Raw genomic sequence first — 20,502 nt, 5'->3', positions numbered from 1 at the left:
AATATTCCATCTTGGTTAGTTCTGAGCTTTGAAGGTTGGTTAGGATAGCGGAGGCATACATGAGGATGGATAGTAGATGGGTTCTTGCAATCATGGCTTTTGTATTTTTAGACATAAACTGATGTTCTTTGTGTTTCACTGTTGCAGTCATTACATTTGGGTTATCCTGCTGGCAGGTTGCCCTCAAGTCGGCCTGAATTCCAAAGTCTTGGGTCCTGCGTTGGTTGCTGTCACCTCTTCCCTGACATCAGGTCGTCAGGGGTATAAAAGATGCAGCCGACGCCATTTTTATTTAGTCTTTCTTGCCGCGCAGTGCCCGAAGCAGAAGCAGTTCGCAAGTGCCGGTCGGCCGACTCCTGAGATTTTCGTGTTCGAGTTTCAGATCCGAAGTCTTCATTAAAAGCTAAGTACCCCGTTAGGGAAACTTTTTTCTTGCTCCAGACCGATGTCAGAAAAAGTTAATAATTGTATTTGTTGTGGGAAGCAAATACCTCATAAGGACTTTCATTCTTACTGTATTCCTTGCCTAGGCCCTGACCACGACGTTGCTAGTTGTCTGTTTGGGGCGAAGATTTAATTATACAATGTCATTGTATAGCCATCTGACTACCTGAGTTCACTAAAAACACAAAGAAAAAGAAAAGGACAGGCAACCGAGGTCCAAAACCGATGAAGCTTCTCCTAAGCAAGTCGCCGGTTTGCTGGTTCTCAATGAGAAGCTTTCCCTGACGCCCGCTACTTTAGAGTCGCAGGCCGCTACCGACTCAAGGTATTGGAGCCTTAGAGATTATTCCCTCAGATAGGTCCGGAGCCGCTGAGCAGGCATCGGCTTCTGAGTGTATTCAGACCTAAACAATTATATATTAAACCGACTTCAAAGACTAAAACACCTTTAAAGGCAAAGAAACAAGTTCACCAGTCACAAGAACAGGCCTCCATGCCCAAAAATCAGATGCTCAAAATGGCCGAAGACTTAATTACCTTGATCAGGGGTTCCCATCCCCCTCCTGATAAGAGGCCTAGGCAAGAGACAGACTATGAATCTTCAGATCAGGTTTCCATTTCTTCTGATTCGTCTTCTGATCAGGAATATTCTTTTCCCCCCTATGAGGATTCTGATGCTGAAGAATCAATTCCTTCAGCTTCTCCTCCTAAGGACTACTCTTTCGGGGAAACCTTGCATACCATGAGGGAGCACTTCCACTGGGAGAGCCAAGATTTTTCAGAATCTAAGAAAAGGCTCAGAGACTTCCTTTTACTACCTCAACACAGGCCTCTGGCTATTCCACCTGTGTTGGACATTGTAGATGATGTGTTCTCGGAGTCTAGTCTGACCCCTGAATCTCTACCTCCAGCTCCTGTTAAGCCAGACAGATACTACAGGGTCCCTGACTCTCATAAATTCCTTTTCAAAAACCCTACTGCACACCCAGAAACTATTTCTCAGGGTCCAAAAGGGGGTCAAGGCTTCTACTGCAAAAAAAACTACTCCATCTGACAGGGATTCTAGGGCTCTGGATAGATGGGGAAAAAAGATTTACACATCTGCTACTTTGGCTGTAAGGGCCTTAAATTGCCAGTTTCATGTGCTCAAATATCAGCAATATATCATGACACTGCTTAAACAGAAAATAATGGCAAATTCTGAATGTGCAGAAAACAAAGAAATGCAGGATTTATTGCAGCAGTACAAGTTGGAAAGCATACTTTGCAATGTGGGTTTGATTCTCTGGAGGCCTCCTGCAGGGCCGCTGTTACGGGTTCTGTCATTAGGAGGCATGCTTGATTAAAGGAACAAAATCTGCCTGACCATGTTAAAGCAAAATTATTAGATGCTCCTTTACAACATGATACCTTGTTTGGTGTTAAGGCAGAAGAGATGTTAAAGAAAATGGAGGACGAAGCTAAATCTATGCAAACGGTCAAGGATTTCTTACAGGTACAGCCACCTAGATTTAGCAGACACTGGCCTACAAAGAATTGGTCCTTTCCAGTCTCAGACAGACCTCAAAGGGGCAGACCCCTAGAGGCAGATCACAGCCGCAAGGATCCTACAGGTCTAAGCAGTGGAGTGCTTCTACCTCCAAAGGTGGAGAGGACAAATCACAATCATACAGGAAACCGTCCCAATGACTCCCCCTTGCCTGCGCCAAGCACTTATTTTCTGGCAGCACCCTTAGGGAGAAAACTAGCATTTTTTTCTCAAAATTGGCACATTATAACCCAGGACAAATGGGTTCTAGACATAGTGTCACAAGGCTACAAGTTTCATTTCCATACCCTGCTAAGGGCAAACAGTTGGCCAGACCTGCCAAAAGAATCAATGGGCAGAGGCTCAAAAAAGTACAGTTTTATACGTACCATAAATGTAGATGTTCGAGTGTTCACACTGCTGCAGTCATCACACTTGGGTTATCCTGCCATCAGGCGGTCCCGCAGTCGGATAGAGTTCCAAAGTCTTGGTCCGGCGTCGGTTGCGGTCACTTCTTCCCTGACGTCAGTGCGCCAGGGGTATATAATATGCATCCGTCGCCATTTTCTTCAGTTTTTCTTGCCCCAGATGTCAGGTACCCCCAAGTAGGTAGGCAATACATATTGCTAAGCAAAAAATAAACATATAAAATAAAAACAATATCTGCAGTTACCAGTAAATGCACCCCAAATGTTGTATAGGATAGAAAGGTATAGATAAGTCCAGCTAGTTCAGAGGGGATGGAGGGAGGGTAACCTGGACTGCAGCAGTGTGAACACTCGAACATCTACATTTATGGTAGGTACAAAACTGTACTATGTTCATCGTGTTACACTGCTGCAGTCATCACACTTGGGTTGAATCCCAAAGCTAAGGTTGGGTGGCTGGTCTATAAAGAGTTAGGAATGGCTATGAGGTCCTGCAGAACTGCAGTGGCAAATCCTGCTCTGGATTTAGAGTAAAGAGGCAGCTGATAATGCTTGGTGAAGGTGTGCACTGAACTCCAAGTTGCAGCCTCCAAAATTTCCTTGGTAGGTACTCCTCTGAGAAAGGCTGTTGAAGTGGCTGTTGCCCTGGTGGAATGAGGCCTAATGTTATAAGGGACTGATTTTCCATGCTGTGTGTAGCAGTGCTGAATACAGTGTCCTATCCATTTAGATATAGTCTGCTTTGAGATAGCCTTGCCTTGTGATCCTGCAGCATATGCTACAAACAGTTGTTCAGTTTTCCTGAAAGGTTTTGTTTTGTCCAAGTAGAAGCGTAGCTGTGTATGTCCAAAGAATACAGAAGTTTCTCCCCTTTATTTTGGGGGTTTGGATAAAAAGTTGGCAAATGGATGGTTCGGTTAAGAGCCACACTAGATACCACCTTTGGCATAAAGGTAGAGTTTGTCCTTAAAGATACCCTGTCCTGATAAAAGGTTCCACTGCCATTAATGCCTGTAGCTCTGAGACTCTTCGTGCTGAAGTTACTGCCAGGAGCAGAGCTGTTTTCCATGATAAAAATTTTAGATCAGCTGTATTGGCTGGCTCAAAAGGTGGTAGGGTCAGTTTTTCCAAAACTAAATTGAGGTCCCAAGTTGGTGTTGGTGCTCTCCAGGGCAGTCTTATGTTTTTAGCCCCTCTGAGGTACTGCTTAAGCAAGGGATGAGAGAATAAAGGAGGATCCATGTTGTAATGTGCAGAAATGGCAGAGGCGTGGATCTTAATTGATGAAAATGATAGGCCTCTGTCCAGCATCTCAGTTAAGTATTGTAAAATCTGAGGAATGTTTGGAACAAGAGGGTCAAGGCTCTGAGCCTGGTTCCAGGCGCAGAATCTCTTCCATTTTTCTGAGTAAGCTTTCCTGGTGCTAGGCCTTCTGGCCTTCAAAATGACATCCATAACAGCTTTAGAGAGAGGTGTTGCCTGTTTGACTAAAGTATCTGCCATGCCACCAGGTTTAGGGTTTTGAGCTGACCGTGCAGGATCTGATTGTTTTGTTGAGTCAGAAGGTGTGGAATTTGGGTCAAAATCCATGGTGGGCCCTGAGCCAAGTTCCTTAAGATTGGGTACCAGTCCTGGCGTGACCAGTATGGAGCAATCAGGATCATCTGTGGTTTTTCTTGTCTGGCTTTTAGGAGTACCTTTGAAAGGAGAGGCAGTGGTGGGAAGGCATAGACTTTTAGGTTTTTCCAGCTGAACAGAAGAGCATCCACTTTCTATGCTTGTTTGTGATAAGTCCTTGTGCAGAATTTTTGTAGTTGGTAATTCAGTGGGGAGGCAAAAAGATCTATGTCTGGGCATCCCCTTTTTTGTGTTATCATGCTGAAGATTTGTGGATTAAATTTCCATTCGTGAGGGTCCATGATATTTCTGCTTAGGTTGTCTGCCAGAGTATTTTTCTTTCCTGGCAGGAATTGTGCTTGCAGATGAACTTGGTACGTTAGAGCTGTGTTCCTACAAGGTCATGGCTTGCCTGCATAGGGGATAAGAATGAGTGCCCCCTTGTTTGTTTATGTACCATATTACTGTGGTGTTGTCTGTCTTTAGTAATAGTTGTCCTGGATGTAGAAGGTCCTTGAAAGCTGTTAGGGCATTTTGAACAGCCAACATCTCTTTTTGATTGATGTGAAGATGCATCTGGTCTGTGGTCCAGTTGCCCTGAATGCATTTTCCTGCCATGTGTGCTCCCCAGGCGTAATCTGAAGCATCTGTTGTTAGAGTTTGCCTGGCTGTGGGTTGGGTAAAAGGCTGACCCTTGTTTAGGTGACATGCCTGTGCCCACCATCAAAACTCCTGTTGTAGGCAGGGAATCATTGAAATTACTGCTTCTAAACTGTGAGAGTGTTGAGTCCAAACACTTTTTAGGTACCATTGTAATTTCCTCATATGCAGTCGCATATGGTATTAGTAGTATGCATGATGCCATGAATCCCAGGGCCTGCAGAATTTTTCTTGCAGGGATATGGGACTTTTTTTTTTTGCCAGTAATTGAAAATATTGAGTTAGCTGAAGTTGTTTGTCTGTATGAGGTAAGCCATCTGGGCCATTGTATTTAAGCTGGCACCCAGGAATGTAATCTGTTGTGAGGGCACTAGTTTTGACTTCTTTTCGTTTATTGTGTACCCTAGAGAAATTAGCAACTTTTTCACAAACGCCAGATGCTGTAGAAGAATGTCCCTTGTCTCTGCTTGAATGAGGCAGTCGTCCAGGTATGGATATATTTGAATTCCTTTTTGTCTGCAAAATGCAATTACTGGTGCCAGGCACTTTGTGAAGACCCTGGGTGCAGTAGATAAGCCAAAGGGCAGTGCAGAGAATTGGTAGTGCATTGTACCAGCTTTGAATCTGAGGTATCTTCTGCAATTTTGTCTGATAGGGACATGCAGGTATGCCTCTTTGAGGTCCAGAGTAACAAGCCAAGCCTTCTTGCCCAGCATGAGTAGAAGCTGCTGTAATGTCAACATTTTGAATTTCGGAATATCCAGGTAAGTGTTCAGAATTGAAAGGTCCAGTATGGGCCTCCAGGCTTTGTCCTTTCTGGGGACCAGGAAGAGTCTTGAGTAAAATCCTTGTCCTTGTTCCTGTTGTGATACTTTTTGTATATCTCTCATGTCCATGAGGGCTGAAATTTGTGCCTCTGCCCATTGATTTTGTGGCAGGTCTGGCATTCCTTTTAGCTTTGGTAAAGTATGAAAGTGGAATCTGTAACCATGAGACGCAATATTCAGGACCCATTTGTCTTGGGTGATTGCTTGCCAGTTTTGAGAAAAAAGTGCTAGTTTTCCCCCTAAGGGGGCTTCCAAAAGGGACGTTCTTGGCGTACGCAGAGGAAAGTCATTGTGACCGTTTCCTGTAAGGTTGAGACTTGTCCTCACCTCCTTTAGGGGTTGAGGTGCCCCACTGTCATCTGTTTGAGCCTTGGGGTTGAGATCTGCCTCTTGGGTGTCTGTATCTGCCTCTCTATGGCCTGTCTGACACTGGAAAGGACCAATTCTTTGTTGGCCAATTTCTGCTAAACCGAGGTGGCTGTACCTGTAAGAAATCCTTGACTGTTTGCATAGATTTAGCTTTATCCTCCATTTTCTTTAACACCTCTTCTGCTTTAACACCAAACAAGGTATCATGCTGTAAAGGAGCATCCAATAATTTTTGCCTTAACATGATCAGGTAAACTCTGTTCTTTTAACCAAGCATGTCTTCGAATAACAGAATCTGTAACTGCGGCTCTACAAGAGGTCTCTAAAGAATCAAAACCACATTGCAGAGTATGTTTTCCCACCTGTTCAACTGCATGCAATAAATCCTGCATTTCTTTACAATCAGGAGCTTCTGAGCTTGCAAGCATTTTCTGTTTTAACTGAGCCATTAAATATTGTTGGTACTTAAGCATGTGAAACTGGCAATTTAAAGCTCTTACTGCTAAAGTTACAGACGTGTATACTTTCTTCCCCCATCTATCCAAAGCTCTGGAATCTCTGTCAGAGGGTACTGGATTTTTAGCAATGGAAGCCTTAACCCCTTTAGGACCCTGGGAAATAGTTTCTGGATCAGCAGAAGGGTTTTTGTAAAGAAACTTGTGAGAGTCAGGGACTCTATAATACCTATCTGGCTTGGCTGGAGCAGGGGGCAAAGAGTCAGGAGATAAGCTGGATTCAGAGAACACATCATCCACAATATCTAGCACAGGCGGAATAGCCAGGGGCCTGTGCTGAGGCAATAAGAGGAAATCCCTGAGCCTTTTCTTGGATTCTGAGTAATCCTGACTTTCCCAATGGAAATGCTCCCCCATGGTATGTAAAGTTTCCCCAAAAGAATAATCCTCAGGAGGAGAGGCTGAAGGGATATATTCCTCAGCATCATTGTCCTCATAGGGGGAGAGAGTATCCCTGGTCTAAAGAGGAATCAGAGGAAATGGAAACCTGATCAGAGGAGTCATAGTCTGTATCCTGCCTAGGCCTTTTCTCAGGAGGGGGGTGGGAACCCCTGATTAGAGTAATGAGGGGGATGGGAACCCCTGATTAGAGTAATGAGGTCTTCGGCCATTTTAAGCATCTGTTTCTTAGGCATGGAGGACTGTCCAGGAGAATGCTGTACTTGTTTCTTTGTCTTTAATGGTACCTTTGTCTTAGCTGTTGTTTTAATGGTAAGTTGTAAGGTCTGAAAACACCCTCAGAAGCCGATGCCTGCTCAGCGGCTCCGGACCCATCCAAGGGATTAGTTTCCGTAGGCCCAATACCTTGAGTTTCCAGAGGCCTAGATGTCTCCACGTGGGAGTCGGAAGTGGCCTGTGGCTCTCAGGTAGCGGGTGTCAGGGGCTGCGAAATCGCCTCACTGAGAACCGGCTCTGGCCTAGAAGAGGTTTTGTCGGTTTTGGACTTCAGATGCCTGTCTTTATCCTTGTCTTTGCGTTTTTCAGTATTGATGTCGTTGGCTGATCCGACGGCATGGTATAATTGAACCTTCGGCCAAAGTAGTGTAAAGCAAAATCAAAACGCCTTTTTATAGTGCGTTTGTTAAATCTAGCACAAAACCGACAACTAGTGAAGTCGTGATCAGGGCCTAGGCATGGAATACAGTGAGAGTGGAAGTCCTTATGAGGTATTCGCTTCCCACAAGAAATACAATTATTAACTTTTTCTGACATCAGTCTGTGGCAAGAAAAAGGTTTCCCCAACGGGGTACTTAGCTTTATTGAAGACTTCGAATCTGAAATTCGACTTCGAAAATCTCAGGAGATGGCTGATCGGCACTTGCGAACTGCTTCTGCTTCAGGCACCGCGCGTCAAGAAAGACGGAAGAAAATTGCGTTGGATGCATATTATATACCCCTGGCGCACTGCCATCAGGGAAGAAGCGACAGCAACTGATGCCGGACCAAGACTTTGGAACTCTGGCTGACTGCGGGACCGCCTGACGGCAGGATAACCCAACAGTGTAACACGATGAACATCAAGTTGCAGCACTCATGGACATGAGGGCTATTCAACAAGTACCACAGCAAGAGCAGGGACAAGGATTTTACTCAAGACTGTTCCTGGTACCCAGAAAGGACAAAGCATGGAGACCAATACTGGACCTATCTGTTCTAAACACTTTCCTGAATATTCCAAAATTCAAGATGTTTACCTTACAGCAGCTTCTGCCCATGCTGGGCAGCAAAGCTTGGCTCGTGACTTTAGACCTAAAAGAGGCATACCTGCATGTCCCAATCAGACAATCATGCAGAAGGTACCTCAGATTCAAGGCTGGCTCAAAGCATTACCAATTCTCTGCACTGCCCTTTGGCTTATCTACTGCGCCCAGGGTCTTCACAAAGTGCCTGGCACCAGTAATTGCTTACTGCAGACAAAGAGGAATACAAATAATAACATACTTGGACGACTGCCTCATACAAGCAGAGAACAAGGGCATTCTACTACAGCATCTGACTTTTGTGATAAGACTTTTAACAGGCCTAGGGTACACAGTCAACAAAAAGAAATCAAAACTAGTACCCTCTCAAGAGATAATATTCCTGGGTGCAAGCTTAAATACAACTGCCCAGATGGCTTATCTCACGCCAGACAAACAAAGGCAACTGACTACCTATTTCAAGGAAATGGCAACAAAGGCCCAGTTATCTGCAAGAAAAATTCTGCAGGCTTTGGGCTTCATGGCATCCTGCATCTTACTAATTCCATATGCAAGACTGCATATGAGGAAAATTCAGTGGTACCTAAAAAGTGTCTGGACACAACATTGCCACAGCCTGGAAAACGATCATTACTCTAATTCCCTGCCTGCAACAGGAATTTCGATGGTGGGCAAAGGCTTGTCACCAAAACAAGGGACAGCCATTCTCACTACCCCCAGCCAGGCAGAGCCTAATGACAGAGGCATCAAATTATGCCTGGGGGGGGCACACATGGCAGGAAGAGGCATTCAGGGCACCTGGTCCACAAACCAAAAGCATCAACATATCAATCAAAAAGAGATGCTAGCTGTTCAAAATGCCCTGACAGCCTTCAAGAACCTACTTCATCCGGGACAACTACTGATAGACAGACAGCACCACTGTCATGTGGTACATAAGCAGGGGGGGCACTCATTCTTACCCCCTGTGCAGACTAGCCATGACTTTATGGGGCACAGCATTGACTTACCAAGTTCATCTGCAGGTACAATTCCTGTCAGGAAAGAAAAATACTCTGGCAGATGAACTAAGCAGAAACCTCATGGATCCCCACGAGTGGCACCTGGATCCACAAGTCTTCAGCATGATAACAATGAAATGGGGAAGCCTGGATATAGATCTATTTGCCTCTCCTCAAAACAATCAACTAAAAAGATTCTGCACAAGGACTCATGACAGACAAGCTTGGAAAGTGGACACCTTATCTTTCAACTGGACAAACCTATCAGTATATGCCTTTCCTCCACTGCCTCTCCTCCCCAAGGTACTCCTACAGGTCAGGCAGGAGAAGCCAAAAATGATTCTGATTGCCCCAGACTGGCCACGCCAGTGCTGGTATCTGATCTTAAGGAACTTGTCCCGATGCCCAGCCTGGACCTTACCTCAAATACCTCATCTACTGTTTCAGCAAAACAATCAGATTCTGCACAGCCAACTCAGGACCCTAAACCTGGCAGCATGGCGGATAATGTAGCCATACAAACCACATTTCTCAGTAAAGCTGTGATGGGTTTCATTTTAGAAGCCAGAAGGCCTAGTACTAGAAAATCCTATGCTGGGGAAATGGAAGAGATTTTGCGCTTGGAACCAAGCTTAAGGAACTGATGCAGCTGTCCCAAATATTCCTCAGATTTTGCAATATTTAACTGAGATGCTGGACAAAGGCCTATCTTTTTCATCAATTAAAATCCATACCTCTGCCGTTTTGGCTCATTACAGTACAGAGCCACCACTCTTTTCTCATCCTTTATTAAGGCAGTACCTCAGAGGAGCCAAAAACTTAAGGCCTCCAAGGAGAACACCAGTACCTGCATAGGACCTCAGTTATGTCTTGGAAAAACTCACCTTACCTCCTTTTGAGCCAGCTGCTACTGCGGACATAAAGTTCTTATCTTGGAAAACAGCTCTGCTCCTAGCAATAACTTCTGCAAGACGAGTTTCAGAGCTACAGGCTCTCATGGCTGTGGAACCCTTTATAATTTTCTATCCAGACAGGGTCTCTCTGAGAACAAACCCTACATTTATGCCTAAGGTGGTATCCAGTGTAGCCCTTAACCAAACAATTAATTTGCCAACCTTTTATCCAAATCCGCAGAACAAGGGGGAAAAAATTCTGCATTCTTTGGACGTACACAGACAACTTAGATTCTACTTGGACAAAACTAAAGTTTTCAGAAAGAGCAATTACTAGTGGCATATGCCACAGCATCACAAGGAAAGGCTATCTCCAAGCAGACTATTTCAAAGTGGATAGGTCACTGCATTTGTTTCTGCTACTCACAGCATGGCAAACCAGTGCCTAAGGGCATTAGGCCACATTCAACTAGAGATGCAGCCACTTCTGCAGCCTTTCTCAGGGGAGTACCAACCAAAGACATTTTGGAGGATGCTACTTGGAATTCAGTACATACCTTTACAAAACATTACAATCTGCCACTTTACTCTAAATCCAGGGCAGGCTTTGCCACTGCAGTTCTGCAGGGCCTCATAGCCACTGCTAATGCTGTTTAGCTCCAGCCCCCCAACCGTAGCTTTGGGACTCAACCCAAATGTAATGACTGCAGCAGTGAAGCATGAAGAACATAGTACAGTTGTGTACACTTACCATAAATGTAGATGTTCGAGTGTATTCACTGTTGCAGTCCAGGTTACCCACCCGCCATCCCCCTTATTTTTGCTGGAACTTCTTTATTTCTCTAATTTATACAACCTAGGTGGTATATTTGCTTATAGGTGAAGATAAAGCTTATTTTGTTGCATGTATGTTTTACTTACATAATTTTAGCCTACCTTTTTGGGGGCACCTGACATCTGGGGCAAGAAAAACTAAATAAAATGGCGTTGGCTGCATCTTTTATACCCCTGACGACCTGACGTCAGGGAAGAGGCGATAGCAACCGACGCAGGACCCAAGACTTTGGAATTCAGGCCGACTGAGGGCATTCTGCCAGCAGGATAACCCAAATGTAATGACTGCAACAGTGAATACACTCGAACATCTACATTTATGGTAAGTGTACACAACTGTACTTTTTGTTGACTACCTTGACTGTATGGGCAATATGTGTGTCGTACTTCAGATTATTATCGATTTCAACTCCTAATAGCTTTGTGTGAGTTGTTGGGGTGATTAGTGTATTATCTTTGGATTTTATGTCAGTTACTGTATACAGGAGGACACCTTCCAGGACTAAAGATAATAAGTTTGGTTTTCTTTGGATTAAGTATAAGTTTGATGTTGGTGAACCATTCTTCTGCTAGGGAAAAGTTATTTTGGGTGATGGTTTATAGTTCCATCAAGATGGGTGAGGCACATTTAATAGTGGTGTCATGTGCGTATTGTACTATAGAGGCTGAAGGTGAGGATGCAGCTATCTGATTAGTGAATAGTGAAAATAGCAAAGGGGCCAAGGATGGACCCTTGAGGGACATCTATGGCTACTGGTAGTAGGGGGGACAACTGCTTTTTCCATAGGACTGCCTGTTGCCGGTTTGATAAATAGTTAGAGAACCAGGATATGGTAGAGGAGCTGATGTTCGGGGTAGGTAGGGTTTTTAGGAGCATTCTGTGGTTAACCATATCGAAGGCTTTGGATAAATCAAGGAGTATGGAGGATACGAATAGACCTTTGTTTCTTTGTAGATTCACAATTTTGGAGAATGAGAGCAGTGCTGTGGTGGTGCTATGGGAAGGCCTAAAGCCATGCTGGGATGTAGATAGGAGGTTTTTTTTTTTTTTTTTTTGGAGGTAGTGCATGATCTGGGCATGTACAACTCTCTCTAATATTTTTGATAAGGGTGATAGAATTGCTGTAGGGCAGTAGTTGGTAAGATCAAGTGATTGACCTCCTTTGTGCAAAGGTATAATATGCGCTATTTACCAGGAGTGGGGTACTTTACATTCGGTTATTGACCTGTTTATGAGGATGGACACGGGCTAAGCTATAGCCTTTGCTGTAATCTGTAGAAAGACGACTGGGAGATTATCTGCTGCTAATGTTGTCGGTTTAAGCTTTTTGAGGAGCTTAGCTATTGTAGTAGTGGGGACCGGATTCAGGGAAAAGCTGCAGTTGTTTAATGTATTAGAGCGGGTGGGAGTTACTGTTGCTGTGGGGTTGAAAGTAGTTTTTTGGGTATTTGCTAGGGCTTAGATTGTTTCAGTAAAGTATTTGTTAAACTGGGTGGGGATGTCACTGTGGGTGTTTGGTAATGTAGGGGAAGGGGTAGTAGTTTTAACAGGGTGAAGTAGGTTGTTTAATGAGGCCCAGAATTTCTGAGGGTTGTTGGTGTGTTTTTCCTGCATGGATTTATAATAGTTAGACTTGTCTAGCTTTATTGTTTTTTTGGCGTTGTTGCAGAGTTCTTGGTATTTCTGTCGCTGGGCAGTAGATTTGTGTTTTTGAAAGTGTGACCAGGCTTTGTCTCTTTCTTTCATTAGGGACATGGTTTCTTTAGATAGCCATGGGGCATGGTTGGTTTTGATTCTAGTGGGTCTGGGTGGTGCATAGGAATCTAGGATTTTTAGGAAGGTGACTTAAAGTACTCTACAGCTTCATCTAGTGATAGATGTTTTAGGGGGGACCAGTTACAACATTTTAGTGAGTAGATTAGGTCCTGGACTCTTAAGGTTTTTTTTGTTATGTACAGTTCTGAGTATTGATTGTTTTGTTTGGTGGGTCTAATTAAGTATGTAGGTTGATGGTCCCTCAGACTGTCAGGGAGAAAGCCTGATTGATGGGTTAGATAGTAGAATCCAGTCCAAGATGGATTGGCTTTTGGAGGTTTTATCTATTCTTGTAGGAGTGGAAATAATTTGGGTGTACTTATGGAGGTTAATGTAGGTCGAGGGATTGTGGCTGGTGCATTCAGCCCAGTCAATGTTAGTCTCCTGGAAGTATTTCTTGTGGAAGGGAAGGTGACATCCAGCTAAGTAGATTTTCCAGTTTACTTGTATTATTGCCTGGGGGGATATAGCCTTCTGCAATAATTATTTGTTTATTGGTGTTGAGCTTTAATTTGGCTAAAATTAATTATTTGTCTTGACTTCAGGGGAGTTGCACTCGAATTGCTCAATGGAGAGATGGCTTTGGTATAGTATGGCTACACCCCCTCCTTTTTTACCTGGCCTGTCTTTATGTATAATATTGTAGCCAGGAGCAGTTATTGCATTGTCATGATGTTCAGGTTTAAGCTACATTTCTGTTAGGACTACTATATCAGGCTTATACAGGGCTAGTAGGGCATGGAGATCTTGGGTTTTGTTAAAAATACTCCTTATATTTATGTTTAGAAAGAGGAGAGATGAGGCAGGTCTTAGATAAAGAGGGTTATGGTTTGTGGAGTTTGAATTGTTGCTGTTTGTGGGACCTGGATTTGGATGAATGTCACCGCAACATGAGAGAATTTGTTTTAGGTTTAGATAGTTTATTCAGTTTGTGGAATAATTTGTCAGGCCTTCGTTTTTTAGTTTTGTAGCTGAGAATATTATATAGACAGGAGAAAGGTGTGGTGGAGGAGAGGTGACAAGATGATAGAGGAGAATGTTCAGCATTAATCAGGTTGGTAGTGGAGTCAGTTTGCCATGGTGGTGGGGAGGTAGTGTGGAGGTGTGTTTGGTATGAGGAGGGGATAGATAGGAGGAAGAGAGAGGAGAGGGAAATGTGAGACATAGTGGTTGTAGCATGGTGGAGTACATGCATGAGGGAATTTTATATTGTTGTGGGTATGAGTGCCAGTAATGGTGGTTTGGGAAGGTATTGTGTAGGGTGTAGTTTAGTATGTCAGAGTGGGGGTGGTAGGTTTGATATAATTGGGTAATTGAGTTGTGGGAGTGGTTGTGGATGTGGTGTGTGATTATAAGAGTGATTGATATGGGGGTGGGTGGGAATGGATGTAGGGTAGGGGAGCGAAGTGAGCGGAGCGGGTCTACACTGTACAAGAGAAGCAGGTAAGAAAAAACAATCCGGGAGAGTACTTAGAGAAGTTAGAGAGGGACAACTGTAGTTAGAAAACACTACATATGTTTTAAGCTCAGGGAGTGTGAAATGACTGCTTTTGTCACTTTCAAGCTGCTTGCAGATTTGTATTCTAGACCTAGTAGTATAAGGTATGACTTAACGTAAAAGAGCCAGAAGGTCTGGTATCACTGGGCTTGTAATGGGGTTGACTCAGGTACGAAGAGGCAGCTATGCTGATAGTACCTTTGCTATGATTTGAGCCCTAGTTTATGGAGGAAGGACAGAGTGACCTCAGAGCATGGAGATGAGCCAAGGAGGTGGGAGTGGAGGGTTAGAGGAGGAGGTTAGGGGGAGAACGAGCAGAGGGTTATGCAGTAGGAAATCTTAAGTGTGTCCAGAGTGAAAGGAAGGTAAAGTAAGTGGAGAATCAGCGAACAGGTGAAGGTAGGGGCTGCAGTGGAGGGGAAGGAGAAGAAATAGGCAACTGGGGGGGGGGGGGGAATTTACAGGCAATGGAGCTTACAGAGTGGGAGCTAGACTGGTAGGCCGGTAGCAAAGTTAGGCTGGCTGCTTGAGATGGTGGGGGGTGCACCACGACAGATTGTAGCTGACCAGGAGCCTCTTCAATAGTAGACAGAAATATGACTAAATGACAGGATTCAAAAACAACATTTGAATTCACACATCCACTGTTTTTAAGAGGAATTGTTGCTGAGGAGGTATCCACTGATGAGCAGAGTTCAGTGAAGGAGTGTGTGGACTTCCTGGAGTGGTAAATGTTTTTGCGTCTATGAGGCAAGGCCGGGTACCTGTAAAATAAAGGAAGACATAATGGTTGAGGACTAGGTATGCGAGAACCTTATTAGCTAGAATAGGGTAGTGCAAAGGAGAGGGAGAGGTATAGAGAAGGCTGATGGGAGACACTGTAAGACTGTTAGAACTCGTAGGGGGAAGTAGTAGTAAAGCTGAGGAACCTTGACTGAGAAGGAGGTAGGGGGGAGACTGGGAGAGAGAAGGGGGAGGATGGAGAGACTGTTCCTGTTTCCACAATACAGTTAGAGGCAATAAACAGCTATAGGCAGTAAGCAGCTATGAAAAACTATAAATACAACAGCTTCAGATAGCACTGAGGGGCTTGGTTGCCACAGAGCTTTTGTAACAGTTATTTTAAATATTGTACAGCTATGCTTATAACAGTTCCTGTTTCTACAATGCAGCTAGAGTCAAACATCTGCTTGGTATAAAATAAAACAGCTTTTGTCTCACAGTAGGGCATGCACAAACAGCAGCTTTTTTACCATAGTAGGGCAGCTTTTTTAACACAGTAAGGCTTAGACAAAGAAAACAAAAACAAGTTTCTTAGGCACAAACAGGTATTGCTCAGAACAGCTTTATTTAGTACAGTAGGGTTAAACAATAACAGTATCAGCAGCACAGTTGAGTTATATGCAGTAGTTAAAACACGTCTTTGATAGTGTAATATTCAGTGAACGATCAGTGAACGAGTAAGTAGAAGGCTATTTGACTAGGGCCTTCAGCAAGTCAACATTCCGTAGAGTATCTTGCACTTTAGCCCTCAGTAAGTCAACACAACCTAGTACAGGGCCTGGACAATTGTTCTTTGCACTTCAAATAAGTAGTGCAAAATGTCTAACCACAAAATTATGTGCTCTACTCTGATTTAGCATTCTACAGACTAGTGTACCTGTAGAAGGGGATGCACTACAACAGATTGTGCCAGTAAGCTAGCGACACTAGCTTGGACTGCGAAAACTTACAGAAAAAATGATAGTTGAGCTCGTCCAGAAATACAACCACTGAGTTACCAGTAGCGGAATGCATTCATTAATGCCTATGACAAAATGTGCGTTAAGCCCATATAATGTGCTTCGCCTGTGAGTTAAACCTCAACAAACACTTTAACATTTAAGAGGGGGATGCACTACAGCAAATTAAGCCTGTGAGCTAGCGGTGCTATGCTATCTTGAATTGTGGTAACATGCAGAAAACGTGAGTAAAGCTCGTCCAGAACCACAGCAAATGAGCTGCCAGTGTCAGAAAGCATCCGTTAATGCCCAAGACTAACTTTGAGTAGATTTCATCCAGAACCACAGCAACTGAGTTAACAGTGTCTGAAAACAGCTTTTAATGCCTGTAACAAACTCCGATACGAGATCTTGCCATCAACCTTTAGATTTCTTACACTTCTGAGCTTTCCTGGTCAGCGGGCACACAACTCCGTGGTATGGGGCCAAGAATGCAGGAGAAAATGGCGCTGTAGCCTAAGTGTGCCTGTTATCAGGCACAAGGGAGTATGGGAGGTATGGGGTGACGTAGTACCGCAGTGGAGGAATTAAAGTGGAACTATACTGTGTGTGAGGATGCTGTTGCACTGTCCAAGAGAAGCAGGTAACAAAAACCGATCAGGGAGAGTGTTTAGAGAAGTTGGAGAGGGACAGCTGTAGTTAAAAAAAACACTACATAGGTTTTAAGCTCAGGGAGTATGAAATTTCTGCTTTTGTCACTTTCAAGCTGCTTGTAGATTTGTATTTTAGACCTAGTAGTATAAGGTGTGACTTGAAGTAAAAGAGCAAGAAGGTCTGGTATCACTGGGCTTGACTCTGGTACGAAGGGGCAGCTATGCTGTAGTACATTTGCTATGATTTGAGCCCTAGTCTATGGAGGAAGGACAGAGTGACCTCAGAGCATGGAGATGAGCCAGGGAGGTGGGAGTGGAGGATTAGAGGAGGAGGTTAGGGGGAGAAAGAGTAGAGGGTTATGCAGTAGGAGGACTGTGTGTCCAGAGTGAAAGGAAGGTAAAGTAAGTGGAGAATCAACGAACAGGTGAAGGTGGGGGCTGCAGTGGAGAGGAAGGAGAAGAAGGAGAAGAAATAGGCAACTGGGGGGAGAATTTACAGGCAATGGAGCTTTGCAGAGTTGGAGCTAGTTTGGTAGGCAGGTAGCAAAGTTAGGCTGGCTGCTTGAGATAGTGGGAGGGTGCACCACGACAGATTGTAGCTGACCGGGAGCTTATTCAATAGTAGACAGAAGTATGACTAAATGACAGGATTGTGAAGCATTTCAGTTGTACAGAATTTTACAGAGCTTTATGCATGCAGATGTTTTTTTTTTTTTTTTTTTTTTTTTTTTACCCCTTACCAGCCTTTGACCATAGTCTCCCCGGCACCCTTTTAACCCATTCAATCCCCTTGCCTGTTTGGTGTTAGCACCTCTCATCATGGGGGTCTTTACTGAGGTACCTTTTGGTAACCTCTTCTTACATGTAGGAAGACAGCTCTGTTGGCAGAGAGGGATAAAGCCCTAACTACAACACAGATTCTGTTAGCACCTTGGGTGCCTGCTGGATTTGGCTGGGAGGAAGAAGAATGGTGAGGAATTTCCTGATGGCCTCTTCAAGAGGGATAAGAGTGGCGAGACTGATTAGGGACATGGCTGTTTCACAAGCCCCAGAAGTAATACTAAGGCCACGAGGAGTGACGGTGCTGCATTTGGTGGATCTGCAAAGAGGGATGCACCACCATGTATGTCGGGGCATTTCCCCATCAACTGAATATATACTAATGTCCATCTTGGTGATGTAAATCCCAGCAGTCAGTGGGACTGTAGCTTAACTAAAAAAAAACCCAGCTGGTCTTAAAATGTGGTCTCTGCTTCCCTGTTCACTGAGGCAGTCATAACCAGTTGCCAAGAAGGTCTTCCCATTGGGAGGAAAGAGACCCACCTGGCAAAGGGGTATGTGTGAGGTATTTGATTGACAAAAAATATTGTGGGAAAGATTATGATCACAAGTCAATAGTGTCTGACAGAAAAAATTACATCTAGGTAATGGGGTGGGGTGAAAATTGGATGACTGGAGATATTCATTTGCATCTAGCTTAGATTTTTAATTTATACACTTGTCACACCCCCTTGTTGTTGGCTTTTAAGTACAATGCAATACTTACTACCAGCATTAGTTGAATTCCCATGTTTTTCCACACCTGCTTGTGCTCAGATAGCATGCAGTCCACTGCTTGGCTGTGGTTATGCTTCCAAGTCTCCACCTTTCAGTATAGAGTGCACTTCTGAGGACTTTCTCCACGTGGCAGGTGCTTGCACCAATCCTTCCTCCTGAAATGCGCAAGCTACTGCTGGATATTTACTCCCATTGTCCCCTGCTGGCTCCTGTAGCACACAGATGTCTATCAAATGAGACTTTCTCACCTGCAGTCAAGGCTGGAGTTGGCTTTATTTGGATCTATTAATTGTTCGAAACATTATATGAGCTGTTTTTTCCCAGCTTTATAAACAGATAAATTAGGACTTAAAGATCTTAATTGTATGCATTAACCATATACATGTAATGAAGCATGGCTTTTTTTTTTCCTTATTACAGGTGGTGGAAGATGATTACAAGATAGTGAAGACCTGAAATTGTGATTGATTCCTGCAGCTCTGCTCATACTGTGACTAATACCAGCATATAAAGTCCCGATGCTGATGATACCTTTAACTTGGGGGAACAGTAATTGTGTGTTAAGAAGCCACGGAAAAGCAGCTGGTCATCAATCTTTATTTCGAATTACATTTTCATTGCTGCTTCCCTTTTGCTGTTATCAGTTCAACTATGTAGCATAACAGCGTTTCCTTTTCTGCATTTTCTTTCCAGTCTATTCCCAGTTTCCATGCCTGCAAGTTGCACTGTATTGTAACAGGATACAGCCACTTTCCAGGACTTTGCAAATGGCTTGTTTCGCATAAAGCAAGAGACATTCCTAGTTCATTGAATTGTTGCCATGCCTGTAAGGGCTCTAAATACCTAGTCAGTGGCAGAAGAGCAGTCACTGTGCATCTGACCATACCTCTTTGTATATTTGATTACCCTGTATAACACTGTCGTGTATTAAACAGGAAAATGATAACTTCATTATCCATTCTGAGTCTTCTTAAATGTGGAGTAAAACAAACCTCGGATTTGTCAGGCAGTCAAAATGTCGAATCTCAGTAGGAAGGATTTTACAAGCAGTGTCCCCTTTCCCTTGAAATGCATAGTCCTTAGGCATGTTGCTTTCTAAATGCTGTTATTTCAGAGTAAGAGTAGGAAAATAGGGGAAGCTGTGTATGGCCAACATCTGTTTTAGACTTTTTATTATTTATATAAGTGTAATGAATCTTCATTGTGGGCTATTAGAATAGCTTAGTGTACAAGGCATTTAATTTGGAGAAGTTATCAGCGTGCAGATGTGGTCCTTTAAACTCTGTCGGCAAGCCGCATGACACTGAACTGAGTCACCACTAAAAACAGATACTCCTCTGTACTTGGTCATCAACTTTTAGATGGCTTTTTTAAAAGTGTAAGCCAGTGGCAGGAGTTAAAGGATACATTTGTGTATTGGAAGATGGGAGGTATTGTAATTTGCTACACTGTTGCACTGTTGGGGGAAAATACTCATTTAAAGTTAGACTGCTTTTCTAAACATGGAAGATGCTTTGCTGCAACTTAACAGCCATAAACAAAAATGCATTAGACTGTCATTAATATGTGCTGATTAAGATTAATACATGCACATTTTCATTAAAAGGCACAGATTAGGCACATTTGTGCATTGTGCTATTTGTGGCAGAATTGTTAAAGAACATTAAATTGTTGAAAGTCACATTAATGAAGCCTTTGTACGTTGCAGGTATGAATTCATGTGTGTCACATGCATTAAAATGATTTTAATGTATTGTTTGGTATAATAAATGAAACAAAATGAGTCAGTAAATAAGCTGATAGCTCTAAATCTTGCACTGTGTACAAAAAACTGACCTATGTTTTTTTTTTTTTTTTAAATATGAACCAGATACAATTTGTTGGCCCCTGTTTGTTAAAATTCTGAGTCAAAATTTCAGCTAAAAATGGAAGGATACCTCATGTTTTAATATTCTAATAGTTTTGTGTATTCTTCTAGAAGTATTATCTTTTTAATGTGTTCATTCTTAAATTAAAAAAAATAGTGTAAAGTTGTGTCTCTTGTATTTATCAAATGTATTTGTGTATGTTGATTGCATTAGATAGATCTCCACTAGGCCTAGGGCCAATTTTCAGTAGAGACCCTGGATGGTATTTAGATTGACTAAGGCAAGTTTGTCAAGGACACTAGAGAACGTCCGTGACTCTGTGCTGAGTTAGAAGCAGCAGTGGTGCACCAAGATGGAGGGTGATTTGCAAATGACAAGTGACAGTTCTAGTGGTAACTGTAGTAATGCAGTTAGCCCAAATTAAATGTGTTCAGTGTCAGAAGACGTTGATATGGTTGCAGAAGGTAGTTTGCTAGATGATGTATTATAAAATTTAATAGAATCCAAGCCAGAAGATATGACAGCAGTGTCATGGAGTTAGATGATTGAAAAGTGTGCTGAGGAGTTACAGAA

At 43.3% G+C, this 20,502-nt stretch overlaps 1 long non-coding RNA gene across 1 annotated transcript in view; it reads left to right on the top strand.

Annotated features, from left to right (window-relative positions):
- The window catches only part of LOC122794024, a 136,763-nt gene extending 116,672 nt beyond the window's left edge, over window positions 1-20,091 (top strand). Inside the window, exon 2 of the long non-coding RNA XR_006363607.1 lies at window positions 18,482-20,091. This is a non-coding gene — a long non-coding RNA (uncharacterized LOC122794024). The remainder of the gene's footprint in view (window positions 1-18,481) is intronic.
- Window positions 20,092-20,502: the final 411 nt, after the last annotated feature.

The sequence above is a fragment of the Protopterus annectens genome, chromosome 2.part1, assembly GCF_019279795.1.
Source record: "Protopterus annectens isolate FY-2018-M chromosome 2.part1, PAN1.0, whole genome shotgun sequence".
NCBI lineage: Eukaryota > Metazoa > Chordata > Ceratodontiformes > Protopteridae > Protopterus > Protopterus annectens.
This window is presented reverse-complemented; position numbering and strand designations above follow the sequence as displayed.